At 44.8% G+C, this 17137-nt stretch overlaps 1 protein-coding gene across 5 annotated transcripts in view; it reads right to left on the reverse strand.

Annotated features, from left to right (window-relative positions):
- The window catches only part of zmiz1a (zinc finger, MIZ-type containing 1a), a 104297-nt gene that overhangs the window by 64931 nt on the left and 22229 nt on the right, over positions 1-17137 (reverse strand). For all 5 annotated transcript variants that reach the window (XM_035904695.2, XM_087850198.1, XM_006783808.3 and 2 more), the window contains exon 2: positions 11460-11576. The gene's annotated coding sequence lies outside the window, so the exon portion shown is untranslated. The remainder of the gene's footprint in view (positions 1-11459; positions 11577-17137) is intronic.

Here is a 17137-nt window from a genome sequence, read left to right on the forward strand (position 1 = left end):
CATCAGTGTGTGTCTGAGCTTATTAGGCTGCTTTCCAAGGACACAGGAGGATCTAGACATTACACTGGCTGGGGAAAAAAACACTATTGCTAATCATAGCGGGAGGATGTTAGGGATGCAGACAGAGTGAGGGTTAAGGGTGGGGAGGGGGCAAAAAGGACAAGAGAGGGACAAGAGCTGGAGAAGTCAAGAATGCGAGCAGGAATGGAGCATGTAACGAAAGGGAGAAAGAGTGCCTGTTGAAGTTATGACTCTCATGCATGTCCTCTCTGTGTGTGCCACTCTGGGACTGAGAAAAGGACGGAGAACAGTTCACCAAGACACAGGTCAGCCGTGACAGGATTAGCCCGACGCATGTGGGGTGGGGGGAAGCAAAAACCCTCTCAGAGTGATGAAGTGTATTTTCAGCTCTTCTGTTTGAGAGATCCAGCGTTACAGGCGGCACAAAGGATCTGTTTTGTTGTTTTTTTGGTTTGGTTTTTTTTGTGTTTTGCTGTTGTTGTGTGATTCCTTGGGGAATGGATCAGTGTATCCCACTATGCGCTCAATGGCGTACATTCAACAGAGGCGGAAAACATCTCTGAGACGCGAACACCGCGTTTGTCTGAAGAGGCTTGTTCTGTTAGAGGGGCGTGCTCTCTGAAATCCAAACTTCAAAAAAATGGGTTAGGAGGTTGCTCGGGGGAAACTGTGCTTACCGAGCAAAATGCCCGAGTCGTTTCTAGTAGTAAATTGGTATGTTGCTAGCTAACACTGGTGACAGGACTTGGCTGTTGCACGCAATGAATGGCCCTGTAGTAGTCAGGCACGGTGCAGTTGTTCAACAAGGCTTCTTTAACCAGCTGAATGACAGGCAGGCAGACGGGGCGGTGAGCCAGCCACAGACATTCGGCTCTGGCTGTGCTGTAATGATGCCCAGTTCAGCTATACCACAGAGGCCACGTGATGAGAGCAGAAAGCAACCAGGAGAGCAGAGTTCAACTCATGAGTTAGGTTGCCAGGCTATATATCCCCCCTTCTTTCCATGTATCCCACCCTCACATGCCTCCATTTTTTTTTATGTTGTCTTTTTGTTACTGTGGGGAGTGTATGCATGTGCTTTTTTGCTTTGTTAAACTTTAAATGTCAGCATCCACAACCCCGAGCGCTGCGTCAGTAGCTCTTTGCACTCTCCACCTTGTGGAAATCTCCGTGCAAACCGAGGGGAAACTCAGCACCAGTATGACACAGCATGCAGGAATGCACCAGCGGATGTGGCTCTCTCCCTTCTCTCTCCTTCTCAGTCAGCTCTGGTCTCCTCCCTCCCTCTCCCTCTGTGGGCAGGTCCATATGCACCCAGTAATTATCAAGGTTATTTTCTCCAGAGGGCTAAATCCCTGTTTATGGCCATGAGCGTGTGTCACAGGGCCCTGGCTGTCAACCCACAGGACGCTGACTCTGTAGACAACCCCAGAGAAAATCTCAATCTCTGCGGTTGTCAGATCCAGCAGTTTTGCTGCTTTTGCACCCATTTGAAAATTACAAAAAAAACAAAAAAAAAACAACAACTCAGTAGCTGTGTCATGACCTCAAGTGAGAAAGCAATAATGATGTTTTCCCACCAACCATAGTTATTATCAAAACCGAGGAGTTATTTCTAGAAATCACAGACTAAACAAAGGCTATTCACTCAGCAGAGGAAAAAGTGATATTCGCACAGAGAAAGAACCCAAAACGATCATTTATATCAGTGTTATTTGCTTTTCTTTTTTTATGTCACTTTGCAATGAGAAGTTTTTTTGTATTATTGGCTCGATTCAATTCCTTCCCAGAGCCAGACACTCTGGAGAATTGTGACCTGAGCTACAGCATACATTTCCTTTTTGGCAACAGCTACAGAGGAAGTAAAGGCCAGTGCTAACAAGCCCTGTGAAAAAACACTAACCAATCCAACAAGCCAGGAATTATACCAGTCAATTAGAGGCAAACAGGAGGCAACTTTGTTTTCCTGAATGGGATACAGAGTAGGCTTGTTCTTGTGGTACAGTAGGCTTGTGAGCAAACAAGAGCCTGGAGCAACCTGAACTGCAAGCTGAAGAGTAAATTTGCATGTAGCGAACTGTTAGCCAGGGTCAGCAGTGCACACGCACACGCACCCACACACAGACGGAATTTGGCTGCTCCCTTCACAAAAGCTGCTTCCTCTTCGTTTCATCACTCAGGCAGGGCTTTGTTGGTGAGCGGAAATGCCTCTAGAGGGAATGAAAATACTGGCAAGTCCCTGCAGCTCTTTCTGGAGGGAGACAGGTCCTGCAGCTGCACACACGCAACCGCACACATGTGCCAAAGTGCCCGTGTAGGTTGACGGCTCCGGTTGCGCACAGAGATAACTGTGTTAACCTAAAGAACATAAACAGCAGTGTGCGGTTACAGGGCTGCGGAGGCAGCTGAGGAGCCAGAAGAGGAGCCAGAAGAGGCTGACACTGACAGCACAGGATCTAAAGTTGCACTAATGTTGTCACGGCTGGCGCAAAATTACAGGCAACGTCAATGTGGGAGCTCACGCCGCTGCTGAAATTAGCCTGGGAGACTTAGGTGACGCTATTTCCTTGATTCATTAAGTCACACGAGTCTTGCCGTCTTGCTGAGATAACCCATCGAACAGTCAGAGAAAGGTCAAGGAAAGTTCAAACATTGAGAGCGCTCTCTAAACTGTACAAAATCTATCCATTTCCCCAGCCCACATCCAGCTCAGGTTGCACACATTCACTCCAGTGGGTGCAAACTCTCGACTTTTAGGATAACCACAGAGCCACCGTGCAGCCTCAAGCCTCGCTAATGCTCTTACATCTTTGTTTTAAATATTCCATTACCTCACTCCAGGGCCATCTTGATTGTTGAAAAGCACATGTTTGTAATCAGATGACAACACTCCAACAACAGATGACTTCAATCAAAACAATCGATGGTCAAAAACACACCATATTAGTAAAACATAAAAACCTATATTTATATGAACAAACGAGATTGTTTAAGTACTGAAAATGCACGCACTGAAAATCCTTCCACTTGGTGCCTTTAACTTCTCTTCAGCATGTTAAATGATAGCAGCTGTTATGACTACCATTATCCAGCGTGAGAGGCCAAACCTTTTACTAAACAGCCGTCGGCGGTTTTTGACGTCTTAGCCTTCACATTTGTAAACTGACAAACATTGAATATTTCAATAAAGACTAAACAGACCATCTAGGTTGACTTTTGGAAGTATTTCGGGTGGGCACGCTCTGTGCACAGCGATTTTCAGCTTCACACCGTCTCACTGTGCCTCCCACACTCACATTCTGTTGACCCAGGAAATTTAAAACCGTATGCTATTTTTATTTAATATTTCATGTAAATTGTGCCACCTACACAACGCTGACAGACTCGCCTGCCTACTACCATGTCTTCTCATTACAGCTTCTACAAGTTATTCTAAGATTAAACTAACCCTGTACCATCAGCCAGCAGCGTGTGCACTGCATGCTTAAAAGTTCTGCTTTTTCAAAATGTGGGTCATTATTCACTGTCTCTACTTATTAACAGTGTAAGATAGTAAAAATTCTGTTCTCACTGACTCCACAGGAAACAGCTTCAAATTTCTTGATAGTCCAAGAAAATAAAAGTGTCAAACCTTTTCGATGGTGACATCCTACATTGCTTTATTTTGAAAAATGTATGACTTCTCGTGTGATATCACCACACACTGTAGTTGTACACCATATTGGATGTGACTCAACCACTGGCTTGTAGGGGGAAAAATATATTCCCCAACTGGTTGGTGGTGGTTTCTGGAGATTGTCGGATGCTGCAGAAATCCACAGTTGCTTGCACTTTTTCGTGTTTCTCTGCAACGTCTTGCTAACTACTCAGGAAGTAAAGTGGCACACTTTCACCTTCAATGTAAAAGATAAGTCTATGTGTTTCAAACTGTTGCTTTGAAGGCGAATCGTCTTCATTTCCAGTTTGGTTGTGACTTTCTACAGTTTCACTATAGCTCGGACAGTAGCTGCACAGTGTAGACAAGACCATCACTTCCATTCAAAGTAAAACCATAGCAATATGCTATGAACCAAAGCAACCAACACTTTTCTCTGGCAACAGGTGGCTGCCAGTTCTATAAAGTGACATGTTCATATGCCTGTGTGGCTGGGGCTTAGGTAATAATTTTCCCTCCAACCACCATTAGGTGAACTGGCGGTTGCCAGATGGTTGCAGATCAGTCTCTAAGCCTGTGTGAATGGGGCCTTGTTCGCTCTATTCTACATTGTGACTGTAGCTGTCCCACGTCCAAAATGTCACGTCACTTTGCGGTTACGTGTCTGCAAAACTTCAATACAGCAGTGTTCAGGCTGACCAAGAGAGATACTTCACAAAGCCTGTCATTCAACAAAGCATGAGCACACCAGCGCCGCGAAGCCGCTTTGAAAGGTGTGGCTCAACCAGGCTAATCTGGGCTTAGTCAAGGATGGGTATCATATTTTAACGGCAGTTTACTGATACTGTTTATCGACACGGTACTCTAGCTGCACTCCTATTCTCTCATTTTTGATATTTTTAGAAGAAAAAACATCAATCATCAGATATTCGTATCATGGTGAACCTGAAGATAACCACCTTCGGCTCTGCTGGTGTCCTTTACGCTTACTTAGCACTTAAGATATAAAGTTCTATATGTGCACTGTACACTCAATACAGTATACTAAATTTTGCTGAAGCTTTTGAATACTCTCTCAGATTCTGATCTAGTAAGTGTAAAGTCAGTCCTGTAGTGTAGTGGGGCACAGCATCCTTGCTGGGGAGGCTGCTGCAGTAGGGGTGTGCTTTTGCCATTTGGGGTTGTGCCTGGTCTTCAACCATGATCGCCAAAGCTACAACCACATAAAAGCAGTTTTGCTACAAATACAGGCAATGTAGATGTATGTAACACATATTTACTGACTAAAATTACAACATTAAACAGTGTGTTGCAAATATAGGCTTTACAGCGCTTATGATCTCGTTATCTTATCAGATAAGCTACACAACATACTGTTTTCCCCAAAGTGTTCCTTTATCAGGGAAAAACTGAGACTTCTGACCAAACATCTGACTAAAACACTGCCTCAGTGAGGAGATATCAGGGGAAAGCAGATTCTAGATGTACTGACAGAGTGGAAGAGCTTTCAAGACAGCTGCTCTAGTTTCTCTCTGTCACTCTCGCTGACACACACACACACACACCCCTGTGCGCACACACGCGCGCGCTCGCGTACACACTCCACTCCCTCTCTCCTTTTTAGCCAGTGACAGCAGGCACCCAGCGATGACACGAGGAGTGTCTCTGGCAGCCAGTAAGGCAGCACTAAACAGACAGAAATATCTGCTCTGACAGACGGACAGACCATCACCCAGTACGACATGCTTGCAGCTGTCACTGTTCTCACCGCTCCTCTTCCCCTCTGGTTTGACTTTGCTTTATGTGATTCTCCCTCCACCCTGAACAGTGCTTCCCTCCTTTTCTCCTTCCTACAGCCATCATGTACGACATTAACGACCCCTCCTACGTTTGAGACACTGTGCTTGGCTCCTGTTGGTTTATGGCAAGAAGAGGAAGAGATAGAGAAGATCAAGGGGCGTAAAAGAGGAGCACCCTCTATGAGCTTTGGCCTCCACAGGTTTAGCTCTTTGCTCCTTTCATTCGGTCTTTCTTTTGCTCTTAAGAGTCATGTGCTTTCACACAAGTATCTGTTCTCAATCTTTCTCTGTCTCTTTAGCTCGCTCTTTCTCAGTAACAGCCGTTCTCAATTAGGAGGGTCAGGGAGCGGAGCGGAGAAATAACTCAGCCTCTGGTATCTGGAGCTGCAAGGACCCGGAGATCAGCAGCAACAAGAAACCACCGCTGAGTCGAAACCTGGGCTGCGGATACATGTTTGCACGGTTGTGCGCGTTGCATAAATCTGCGCTGTGTCAACAGGTTGTCAGTGACCTCTGACTTCCATATTTAAACACACACGAATATGACAGAGCTGCTAATGTTTTGACTGGCACATTCTCCTGGAGTGCGGAGCTCTTTGCCGTTCAATCTAAAGATTCTGGCTTTAAAACAATGGAAAATCATTCGCGCACAGGCAGGCACACCCATGGACCGAGTCTTCGCCCCGTGGAGAGAGCTGCTTTAATTGCTTTGTTTCAATGGTCCCCTCTGAATGGGAGAGGAGCTGGCGGCTGCCGTTTACAAGACACATCTGCAGGTGTTGCATTTCAAACTGAGAAACTCAAGCTGTGAGAAAGAAAACATACGCTAACAATGACAGAAACATAGGAATATTAAGGCAGATTGTCCCTCTGTCTTTTCCTCTCTGTCACACACACACACACACACACACATTGCAGGTGCAGCAATGCTCAGCAGTCCCCTCCAGGCCATTGAGGCACATCTGAGTGATGCCATACTCAAAACTCTCTTTACCTCAGTGTCTCCTTCTGTAAAAATACTGACTTTAATGTGAGACAATGTAAAACATAAGACCACACAAAGCCAAGGCACACTATATTTAGGAGGGGCTTGTCAAATTTTCAATGAGGCTCCTGCACTGTGTGATGCTTCCCAGTAAGAATTAAGAGTCAGATCAAAGCCACCTAACGTGGCTTCGGGTTAGGTTGGTGTATGTTTTAGATAACCTCTCCACAGCTGATACACTGCATGAAAAACTACTTTACTTTGTTGCCATACAGCCACTGCTGCACAGCAGCTTCCCCCCTACAGACTCCAAAGCTCATTTGGAGCATTTTTTCACACTTTTAATTTGAAACCTCGCGGAGCAGTGTCTCTATGAGAATCAGATCTGTTTGTTAGAGCTGAGAGTCGAGTAGTTTGGAGGATCTCGGGTAGCGTGTCTCCTAATTCACTGAAAGAAAGAGCAATCAGCTAAGCTTCAGATGGCACCCAACAGACGACAGATTCAATCTCCTTTCTTCGAGCGTCTCTATTGTGACGTTCCCACATGCTGGTGAGCACGCCGCGTTGCTCACATTACTGATAATCTATGCAAATAGGCCACAGATTGACTAGAATGTATCTAATTGAGAAACATATGTGTCACACTCAAAAATAATAATTCTTACATCTCCCAGTGTGCGTGTGTGTTTATTCTCCCCCTTTACTTTATTTCTGTCAGCATTCGTTCATTTATGCAGTTACATGTGACTGTGATGTTGGCGTCTTGCCGTTTAAAATGAGGACACGGTGTATCTTTTGTTTGTCGGTACAGCGTTGGGAATATTCCTCGCTCTCACCTTCTCTCGCTCTCTCGTTGTGAACCCTTCTGCGGCATCACAGGAACGTCCTGGCCATTATGAGAAGCCATTAATGAGTGCGTGGCGTGGCGTGTTGTGATGCGCGGCATATTACAGCCATTCATCAGAGTCAGGAGACACTTGACAGGCGACAGCCAACAGGTTGTGTAATCATATAACACAGCCATGTCAGGCCTGCCACAGCTCCGTGTCCCATTCAGGCCTCTAATGTTGTTTTCCTCTGGGTAATTGACAATACCAGACAGAGAGACCCAGTGAAGGATAACATAATGGACCGACAGGCACACAAAGATGGCGGCCCACCGCCAGAGTGATGTCATTTCAATTTATATCAGCTTTTGGAGATATCTGCAGCAAATTTGTGCTTCTTAAAGCTTTGGTCTGCTTTTCCTTCTTCTTGGGTTTGTAATTACTGAAATGGGGCAACACAGCGATCTCATGAAAACGAGAACTTCAGCAATGTAGTAGCTCACGCGGCTACTACTACTACGGCGATGTACCCTTGACCTTGACCTTGAGCACAGTGTGGTGAAAACCCATTAGGTGATTACTGTGTGCAGGTTTCACTATAATTTGACGGACACTACAGGATGAATCAGGTGATAATCATCCTGATCATGTTTTGTGATCCGAGATCAAGAAGTCGCTCTCAGTGCAGAACAAATAGATACTTAAATCTCTCACTCCCTCAGCTATTAGATCGCTTAACTCTTGACAGGGGTTATTTAGTTTGACTTCTTTTAATGATTGCTCATTTTAGACACATTTCTTTCTCAATCTATTTATTTTCTTTGGGTTTTTTAAATGAGTTTTACTATTTACTGCTCTTTGCCGACCGACCTCTTTGCCTCTTTGCCGGTGTTTGACACACCTTGACACTCAACAGTTTGTACGTTGTATGTCTATAATTAGGCAGGTTGTGATCAATAAAGTGAGTTGAAAATGGAAAAGTGCCAGTAAAACAACAAATATGACGCTGAACTTGAGCACAGTTTCGGTAATGACTGATTACTGTGAGTGATTACACTTGTAAGTTTGACTGAATCCTGTGCAAGGAGTAGCAATTGTTGTGAACTGACACCAGAGGCCTCGTCATGGCGTGAGCTCAGCCGTCCACAGGAGCTAGCAAGAGAATTTCAAAACAGCAGAAATCCCACCCTGAGAGCTTCCTGTTTCATAGTGACTGTTGAGAATGATACGTTAGCAGAATGCTGGTGTTTTAAAGGCAAAGTGAAACGACAGCTGTATTGTTTCATTCCAACCAAGAGTGTGGCTGACTAAACTAAACTAAAATAAAATGTTGGCCTTGTGTGTTTAGAAGCAGGTGTCGAGCTTACGTTTGTTTTTTTGTTTGGAAGGAGTTCAGAAGTTTGTGCACTTCCTATCTGGTCATACCTGTATAAATGCCTGCCTGCTCTGCATACCTGTTTGCACCCCACCCTTCCTCCTCTGTGTCTGCTTGTCTTCCTCTTTTGCAATTGCTAAGAGGATCTGCCTAGCTAGGGAGCTCTTACATGCTTTCCCCAAAGGGCAAATACTGCCCTAGATGGTTGCTTTTCATCTGCTTAAGCATTTTTTAAAGTATTTGCGTCCTTTCCTACCAAATTTTCCGTCCCAAAAACCGATTTCCTGAGATCTGCCTAGGACCATCTGATGAGCGCCCTCTAGGTAAAGCGCAGATCATTTCATTTAAGTGAGACCAGGTGAGAATAACTCCAGGGAGAGCCAGATTATCTAAACCCTGTTATCTAAATATAGAGCTAAAACTCAAAGTGAGCAGTAGTAACACAGAAAGAGTTAGAAAGTCAAAGCTGAAGCAGGAATTCTGTTTGTAAACCACAATGACCGTTTAAAGCGATTGGCCAGAGTCATAAATATGAAAAGCGAGACAAATATCATCTTTATCCATTAAATAAAATCATTAAAACCATTGATCCAAGTTATTGTGGTGATTAGGTCTAAAGATGACAAAGTTAAAGCAATTACAGTGTACCAGCAGGCCATCTGACGCTCAGGAATGTGCGTCTCCTACTCTGCACAACTCCCAGCTCCGTCAGAGAGGAAGAGGTGGCCCTGAGGCTGTGTTAGACATTGTTAAGGATAGCAAGTATCCTCACACAACCTGTTCTGCTCTGTCCCTAAGCTGGAGAAGAGAAGACAATGTTCTCTCTTATCCTCCCACTCTCACCGCTTCATACCTCTGCTTGTTTGTGAAATGCCTCTTGCAGCACAAAATCCAAAAACGGCCAGCTTGTGCGTGTGAAAAACAGGGCGTAAGATGTTAACCACAATGAAACTCACCAGCAAGGATAAAAATAAACACCCCCTGTCTTTTGAATATCATCACTGTCTCCTAAGCTGGAGGTAAAACTCCTTAGAGAATAATGGTTTTGATTAGACTCGCTGTCTGTCATTGTGTCTTCGTCTTGCCTTTCTCTCACCCCTTCACATATAGTCAATGTACAGTATACGCACATAAAAGAAAAAAGAAGATGGGAAGAAAGGGACAAAACAGAAAAGGCAAGAAAAAATGAGGAGGGTGTAGGACACTGGATGGCGGAAAAATAAAACACGAATGAAAAAGGAACGCCGAGAATGGGATCATAAATCTGTCACAACAGAATGGGTGAGAGGCCTGGAAGACCTAAAAGGGCTTATGTCATTGTTTTCCAAAAAGCTCTGTTTTCCTTCTTCACATGTACACAGGCCCCGCAGCTACGCTGTAACCCTGTGACGCAGAAAATTTCCCCTTTAGTGTGGTCACACACTGAAGGAGTCCACCTAACCGCGGCGAACAAAACGCACTCCTCCTCTCTCCTAAATCTCAGCTTCATCGCCTCACAACGGCCGCATTGTTCGACCTCAACAGTGGCCACGCTGTGCGCCGCTGACGTTAAAAAGGCGTGCAGTTAGAAGCTACGGGGATAAATACTCTTCAGTAAACAGCAACAGTCTGTAACGTGTTTGCAGCAATGATAGGCTTTCTAAACAAATTAAGCCAAAGCGGCTCTACATTACTCATCCTGGCCGGCTGTCTGGCCAAATTCTGTCTCCACTGCACAGTTGTTTGATCAACTGTTTGTGCCGAGTCTATGCGTTAATGTGAGGGAGGGAGAGAGGAACAACAGATATGAGTCCACGGGCTTGAGCTGAGACGAATACAGCACGACAGCCGCAGGGAGAAGCAGTGAAACTAGTCTTCCTATACTTTCATGTGTCTGCAGTCATGTGCTGTCACATTCGGAAGCTCTGTTCTTTCTTTCGCTGTGCATTACTTGTCAGTCTGCTGATGGTCGGCGTGTGTGTGTGTGGGTTAAACCTGTCACTTTCTGCACTCTGAAGTCCGTGTCCTAATCGCTTTGGCTGATCCCTGCTAGTCGGGTGTGTACAGTATTTGTGTCGGGCTGGCTATATGTGCACACGAGTGTTTGTGTGCAGGGCAGATGCTCCCAAAGCATAGCCTTTGCTCAGCATTCACACACACACACATAGTATTAAGGAAGATTACCTTGCACTTTATTTATTTATTTGCTTCCTAAACTGCCCCCACCCAACTCCCAAAGCCCCCCCTCCCCCCAAGTCATTTTTCTTAATCCCTGGTGGAAAAGAAAACGGGAGGCAAATAAAGAGTGTAATATTGGAGCACTACAGACACTACAGACCTACTTTCTAAATGGCCGATAAATTTTCAGATTTAGGGCAATGAAAAGTGCACTAGACCTTTGAATGGGAGCCACAATAAGGTCCCGGTAAGCTCTTTTAAAGTACAGTGTGCCCTACTATTACTGTTTGTCACTACAAATCTCTTTCAAGCTAGACTTTTTGGGGGGTTTTTTGGAAATCAAAGGTTCTTGAATCGTAGCATGTTTTTTTAATGATTTCTCATTTTGACACTGGCCACAAGCATCATGGTGGGGATTTTATTTTAAAGCAAAGCCTGCACAGCGCCTCATAAACAGCAGCTGCAGACTGCTTCCTTAGCTGCCAGCTCAGGAGCGTCCAGTCAAACCAGCCACATCACTCCCTCACTTTTTCTCTGCGTGCCAAGTCGGCTCCAAGTCAGGGGAAAAAAAAGGAGGCAGGATTGATTCAACCAATGTGCACAATCGATGAGATGCGGAATGAGAGAGAGATCCGTTTACCTGCGTGAACCTTGACCTCGGTGGTAGTGCCGCTGTGGTCGCCACCCCCTCCCCCGCCCCGCCCCGTCATGTATTCCTCACGCAGGGTCCCTCGCTGACCTCTCCTTAAGTGGCGATCTGAAGGGAAAGCGAGACAGAAGAAGAAGGCTGTTACATTTCTTTTAATGGAAAGCCAGTGAGAGCCTGGTTCAGACAGAGGACAAATGTATCACAGAAAACAAAAAAAATGCACCCCGGAGTTGAAAAATGTGTGCGGGAAGCCATGAGGGAGTTTGCTATACTGCCCCATTTACTCTACCTCCTAACCCTGCCGGAGAGCCAATGAACCAATAAACAGCTGCACCACCAATCACACTACCGTGCGTATATACTGCAGCAGCAGTCCTGTGTAAACCCCCCACCACCCCCATCCACGCGACCCCACCACCCCCACCCCTGCTGCACAGGAACAATGTCCTTCCTAAAGGTTATCAGCAGCCTGCTGCTTGGTCAGCCCTCATTCTGAATCCATTACACACAGAGCATCGAGATTCACTGCCTTAATACACCTCTCTTAGTCTCTCCTCACTGCTTCACTGCGCCCTTTACAGGCCGATACAAATCCAGCGTAGGCCCAGAACACACACACCAGAACACACAAATTTACACGGGTTTTGAGATTAGCCTATCAGAACTTTTCCTTTCTGTCTCTGTGATTGGTACAAATTTCATCACCACAGAAGCTGTGATGATGAAATGGAGTACTATGCTAGCCCCTACCCTTGACCACTGATGTCCAAATGCTCCAAAACTGACTTCGTCATACACTTTGATTTATGGCCAAATAACTTTGAAACTAACCACATCCCCGCCAGCCTCAGCTATAGTCTATGTTTGATGTAAAACAGCAAATGTTGCTTAATATAAAAAGCTAACAGACTAAATCATTTTGGCGTCCTACAACATTACTGCAATAAAGTTTATAATAACTGACAATAATAGTCCCCCAGGAAGATACACAATTCCCCTACTTCCTCCAGTGTTTCTTCACATGCAATCTGGTCAAGAAGTAGAATAAGTCTAAAAACTGCAGTTTAGAGTCAAAACGCGGACAGCTAAAATCTTGTTAAAAGTCTGGGGATCCAGAAGTGTATGATTGATTGATTTCTCTTAGATCACTTTTGTTAGTGTCCATATTTTGCAAAAGTTTGAAAACAGGAGTTTTGCTTCAATCAGCAAAAATCAGCACTCTTTGTCCTGGCAGCAGATGTTAGCTGAAGCTATAATAAAAGGAATAAAAGATAACACCATGTAAAAAACAAACAAAAAAAACCACCTAAAATCGCTGATACCAATATTGAGAGAACAACAGACATATGGTTGGAGAAGCGGTGGTCACTACCATCCATATTTCCTGTCTCTCTTTACTATTCCCATCAATAAAGGCACAAAATCCATGTGATGCAATGGCAGGCACCTCATACATCACGGCACCTGCTCGTTCATTTATTCCATGATGGGAAGGGAACATACTGAAGACTATAATGTGAGAGGGGGGATGTGTGCTGATTTTGGACAGAGTCCAAAAAAGAAGAGGACAGGGCAGAGAAGAAAGCCATAAATACGCATGGAGGCGAGCAGGTGTTCGAGAAATATGATTTGCGGGGGTCTACGTAGCACGCGGTGCTGACAGGTAAGCCTATTAGGTTGCTATTACCCAGCTATAACATGCACCAGTGTTTAAAGGTGATGGGTTTAAGAGAGAGTTATACATTTAGTTTTAAAAATGCAGCAACTACATCATTACTGAGCTGGCTTCACATTGATTTAATTCACTGCGTCGCCTTTTTTTGTTTTTTCCGAGCTGACATAATTCGGCAGCCGTGAAAGAAATACGTGTTTCGCTTCGCTTGTTGAATAAAAAACAAGCAAACAAACAACAGCAAGCTTGTTTTATTGCAGTAGATGTTAGGTCTGATTCGGCTTTAGAGAGCAACACCAGGTTTTTCTCTTCTTTTTTTCTCTCTCATATTCTGAAAACGACATTAGCCTTCACATCCAAAAGAGTGCAAGAGAGAGCTAAACACTGAGATGGCAGTGCATTTCTGCGCATTGAAAACTGCCAGGGAGCAATCAGTGAAGAATGCAAACGTTTATAAGAAACCCAATGCACTAGAACATGGAGATCTGCAATCGAATTTCACTTGAAATACTGCACGAGAGACACAAGACTGCGAGAAAATTGCTACCACTTGAGCAGCACACTACAGATGGTGTTGAGAGCAACACAGCACATAGCAATGTGTTCTTTAATAACGCGGTGAATATTGCAGTGAAAAGCTGAGTAGCTTCTGCAGACTCCTGCTTTTTTTTCCCCTTTCCTGTCAGAAGTGTGAACTCTTTCATCCAGGATATAAGAGGCTGCGGTAAAATCCTCAAAGAGACTAATCGCGTTAAATGAGGTTTGTGTCTGTATCCATGACTTCTGAGTGTGCGTGTGTGTGGGATGTCAGGGGCTGGAGTGAGGGAGGTTGTAGGTGCCTGTGAGCGACTACAAATTCTTGACACCTTTGAATCTAAACTCTGTCCTGTCTCCGCTCGAGTCAGCCGTCTCCTGTTTTCACTCGGTTAATGCTTCAGTCCTGGTAACTGTATCAGTTGATCGGGGTGTACATTTACGGAGACACGAACACATTTTCTGCAGTCTTAAAAGTGATTCAGTTTCTGAAGATGACAAAGCCTAAGTTTGCCTTTTAAAAGCCTTTAACACCACCACATTTACTTTGGCTTTCTGGAGGGGAATCCTCGCCTCAAGTGGCCGCTCGTACAGTTCAGCTCATACAGACGCATTCATACAGAAGCATGTGCACAAGCACGCACACATATGCTATGCATCGAAATAAAAAAAGCAGGAGAGCTTTAAAAGCAAACCTCATCTTCCTTAAAACAGCCAGGGCTGTCCCTGGGTGTCTTAACACAACTCATCAACTGTTAAACCAGAGAGAGAGGCAGAGCAGTAAAAATCAATGCCCCCAGCACTGCAAACAGCAGTCAATTATGTTAGTTGGAAGAGGAAAGAGCGAGAATTTGCAGCAGTGTCTGGAGAGGTAAGGAGAAAGAAATGGGAGGAATCCAAGGAAGGAAGGAAGGCAGGAAGGAGAAAGTCCATCTTAAGCTAAAAGCAGCAGGCTAATATATGTAATTGATTACCTCTATGCAAATAGAAGAACTTTAAAAAAACACCGACTGCAATTTAAAGCAGGAGCAGAGGCTCTGAAAATCGATTGACGCCATGAGCGAGAGAAGCCATTTTCCTCTAGCCAAGATAAAACACTTTACTACGAGCTGTCAGATACTTATCAGGGGGAAATTAGCAGAGGAATACCATTTTCCCAAAACAAACAGGTCAAGTGTTTCTCCTCTTTTGAGTGGCCTGTCCCACGCTTTCACCGTCTCCCGCTCTGATATCATCATCTGTTATTTCCTCCTGTTTAAATGCCAACAGTAAGGGAGCCAGGGCTGTATTTCATTCAAACAGATCATTTGTAATAAAAGAGGAGGGGGGTGGGGAGAAAAGCCCCACGCAGGCAGGCCTTGTGCACCGGCAGTAGCCGTCTGTTGTTTGAAACAGAGAGGATGAGGTCTCCGGTTTTGCCTCAACTCCCGGGAGCGACCCCAAAGCCTGCCAACACCCGCACGCACTCGCTGACGCAAGTCCGTCCTCAATCTACGAGCCCGATCTCACCAAAACAATATCTGAGTTTCTGGCCTGCAGTCGGTGTTACTGGCTGGAAAAAAAGGAGAGAAAACAAGAAAGAAAGAAAACAGACAGAGAACAGAGCACAAAGAGATGTCGAGGCAGGCAGCAGCCCACACAAGACAACTTTGGTGGAGAGAGAGAAGAGGCCAGCTCGGCGTCAACATCAACACCGGTTCTGCAGTCACTGCTCAGCAGGTAATTATGATAACAACGTGTTCCCTAGGCGGCCTCTCTCTGATTTAGTTTCCAAGCACTTACCCTTCCTAAAATCTCCCCCCTGATAACATCTGATATGATTACAAAGTCGAGATCCCTTTCAAAGAGCGCCCACTTATGTGCCTTTAATTTGGTGTACACTAACTTTCCCTCTCGTGACTACTCATTGAAGCTTCTCGTCTTATTGTGTACGCCTAGTTAAGATGTTGCCCCCTTTGGATTGTCATAACATTTCGGAAAATGCAGTGACATAAACAAACCTCACCTACCGACACCATCCGTTACGGAGCGCGCCACTTGCTTTCTATTACCTTCCACTGTAAACACAGCTTTGCCGCATGGGGAAATACGCCATTTCATTGTGTCTGTTAACATCCAGTTTTAGCAGTGGGAATTCGGCCCTGAATGGAATCAACCGAGCTGACCCTGTGATTACCTCTGCGGTGCGGCATTTTCCTTGGCTGTCATCACAGCAGACCCTTTAAACGGCCAGAGCTGCTCTGCAACAGAGGCTAGGCTGTTGACATACTGAAGACATTTAAGATAATCCCGGAGATGTCTCTGTGATTTCCAAGATTACATCTTCAAAGGGGAAATGCGCCCGGCAGCCTGTACTTGAAAGGGAGAGAGATGCGGAGGGCTCTTGTTCTGAAGGAGGGGGTGGAATAGCTCAAGAATGCAATCATGGTTTTGGAGTGGAATAAGGCCTGTCCTGGCTAGCTAAGCTGGCAGGAGGGTGAGAGGATAGGAGGGGAGCGAGGCGAAGGAGAATCAAACCTGAGAGAGAAAACACACCTGTCGGAAGGGGACAAAACACAGCGGGGCTGAGACAGAAGTCTCACCTGTGCAACCAGACCTGGGCCTGCCTTGTCAAGTTGTCAAGTTGAGATTAAATAGTTATTCATTTCCTCCACATGAATCAACTTTTTTTGCCTAAGAAAACAGACCTAAATGCTTCAAAGTGTATACTTTTATATTTGATTGTGTGATAATGCTGAGGTAGAAATCAAAACTTCTCAAACCTGAAGGATACGGTCGTTGCTAACCAGGTTTGGGACAAAATATTGCTCTGGTAGCAATTTTCTACGCAAGCACTTTATACCAAATGCCTCACACTAAGATGAACACACTAGAAAGCAACTTGGGGTTCTGCCCAACGATTTGGAGCAGTCAGGGATCGAACCACCAAACTCCTGAGGTACAGACACCCTTAATATGGCTGTGATATACCGATATATGCTCACGCTTCCTCTTGTGATATGTGTGGAAACACTCACTACTTCATGGCTTCTTGTAGAGGCAGAAATCAACCTAATGCAGCTAATACAATAAAATCAACCTTTACTTTGTTGCCACATTGTTTCGTTTTTATGCAACAAAACACTGAACTACTCTTTCCAGTCCTCTTCACAATAAAAGTCCAACAGAAATAATACTGGTACTTTTTTTCTGCTCCCTTATTTCCAATGGGTCACTGCATGTTTGATTTGGCACAAATGTTACACCTCACATTTATCCAGGCTTGGAACCAGTTTGTGTCTGGAATCTTTTATAAGTATGATAAGCCTGTTAACCACTATACTATGAAGTCACTATAATTAAAAAAAAAACAAAAAAACAAAACTGGTGGAAACACAAAGAACCTCATGGGGGAAAGCAAAGAAAAGCAAAAAACGTAATTATTAAAACTGAATGATATCATACGCAAACACTAACACCACAG

This window comes from Neolamprologus brichardi, chromosome 13 (genome assembly GCF_056152115.1).
Source record: "Neolamprologus brichardi isolate AB-2024 chromosome 13, ASM5615211v1, whole genome shotgun sequence".
Classification (NCBI taxonomy): domain Eukaryota; kingdom Metazoa; phylum Chordata; class Actinopteri; order Cichliformes; family Cichlidae; genus Neolamprologus; species Neolamprologus brichardi.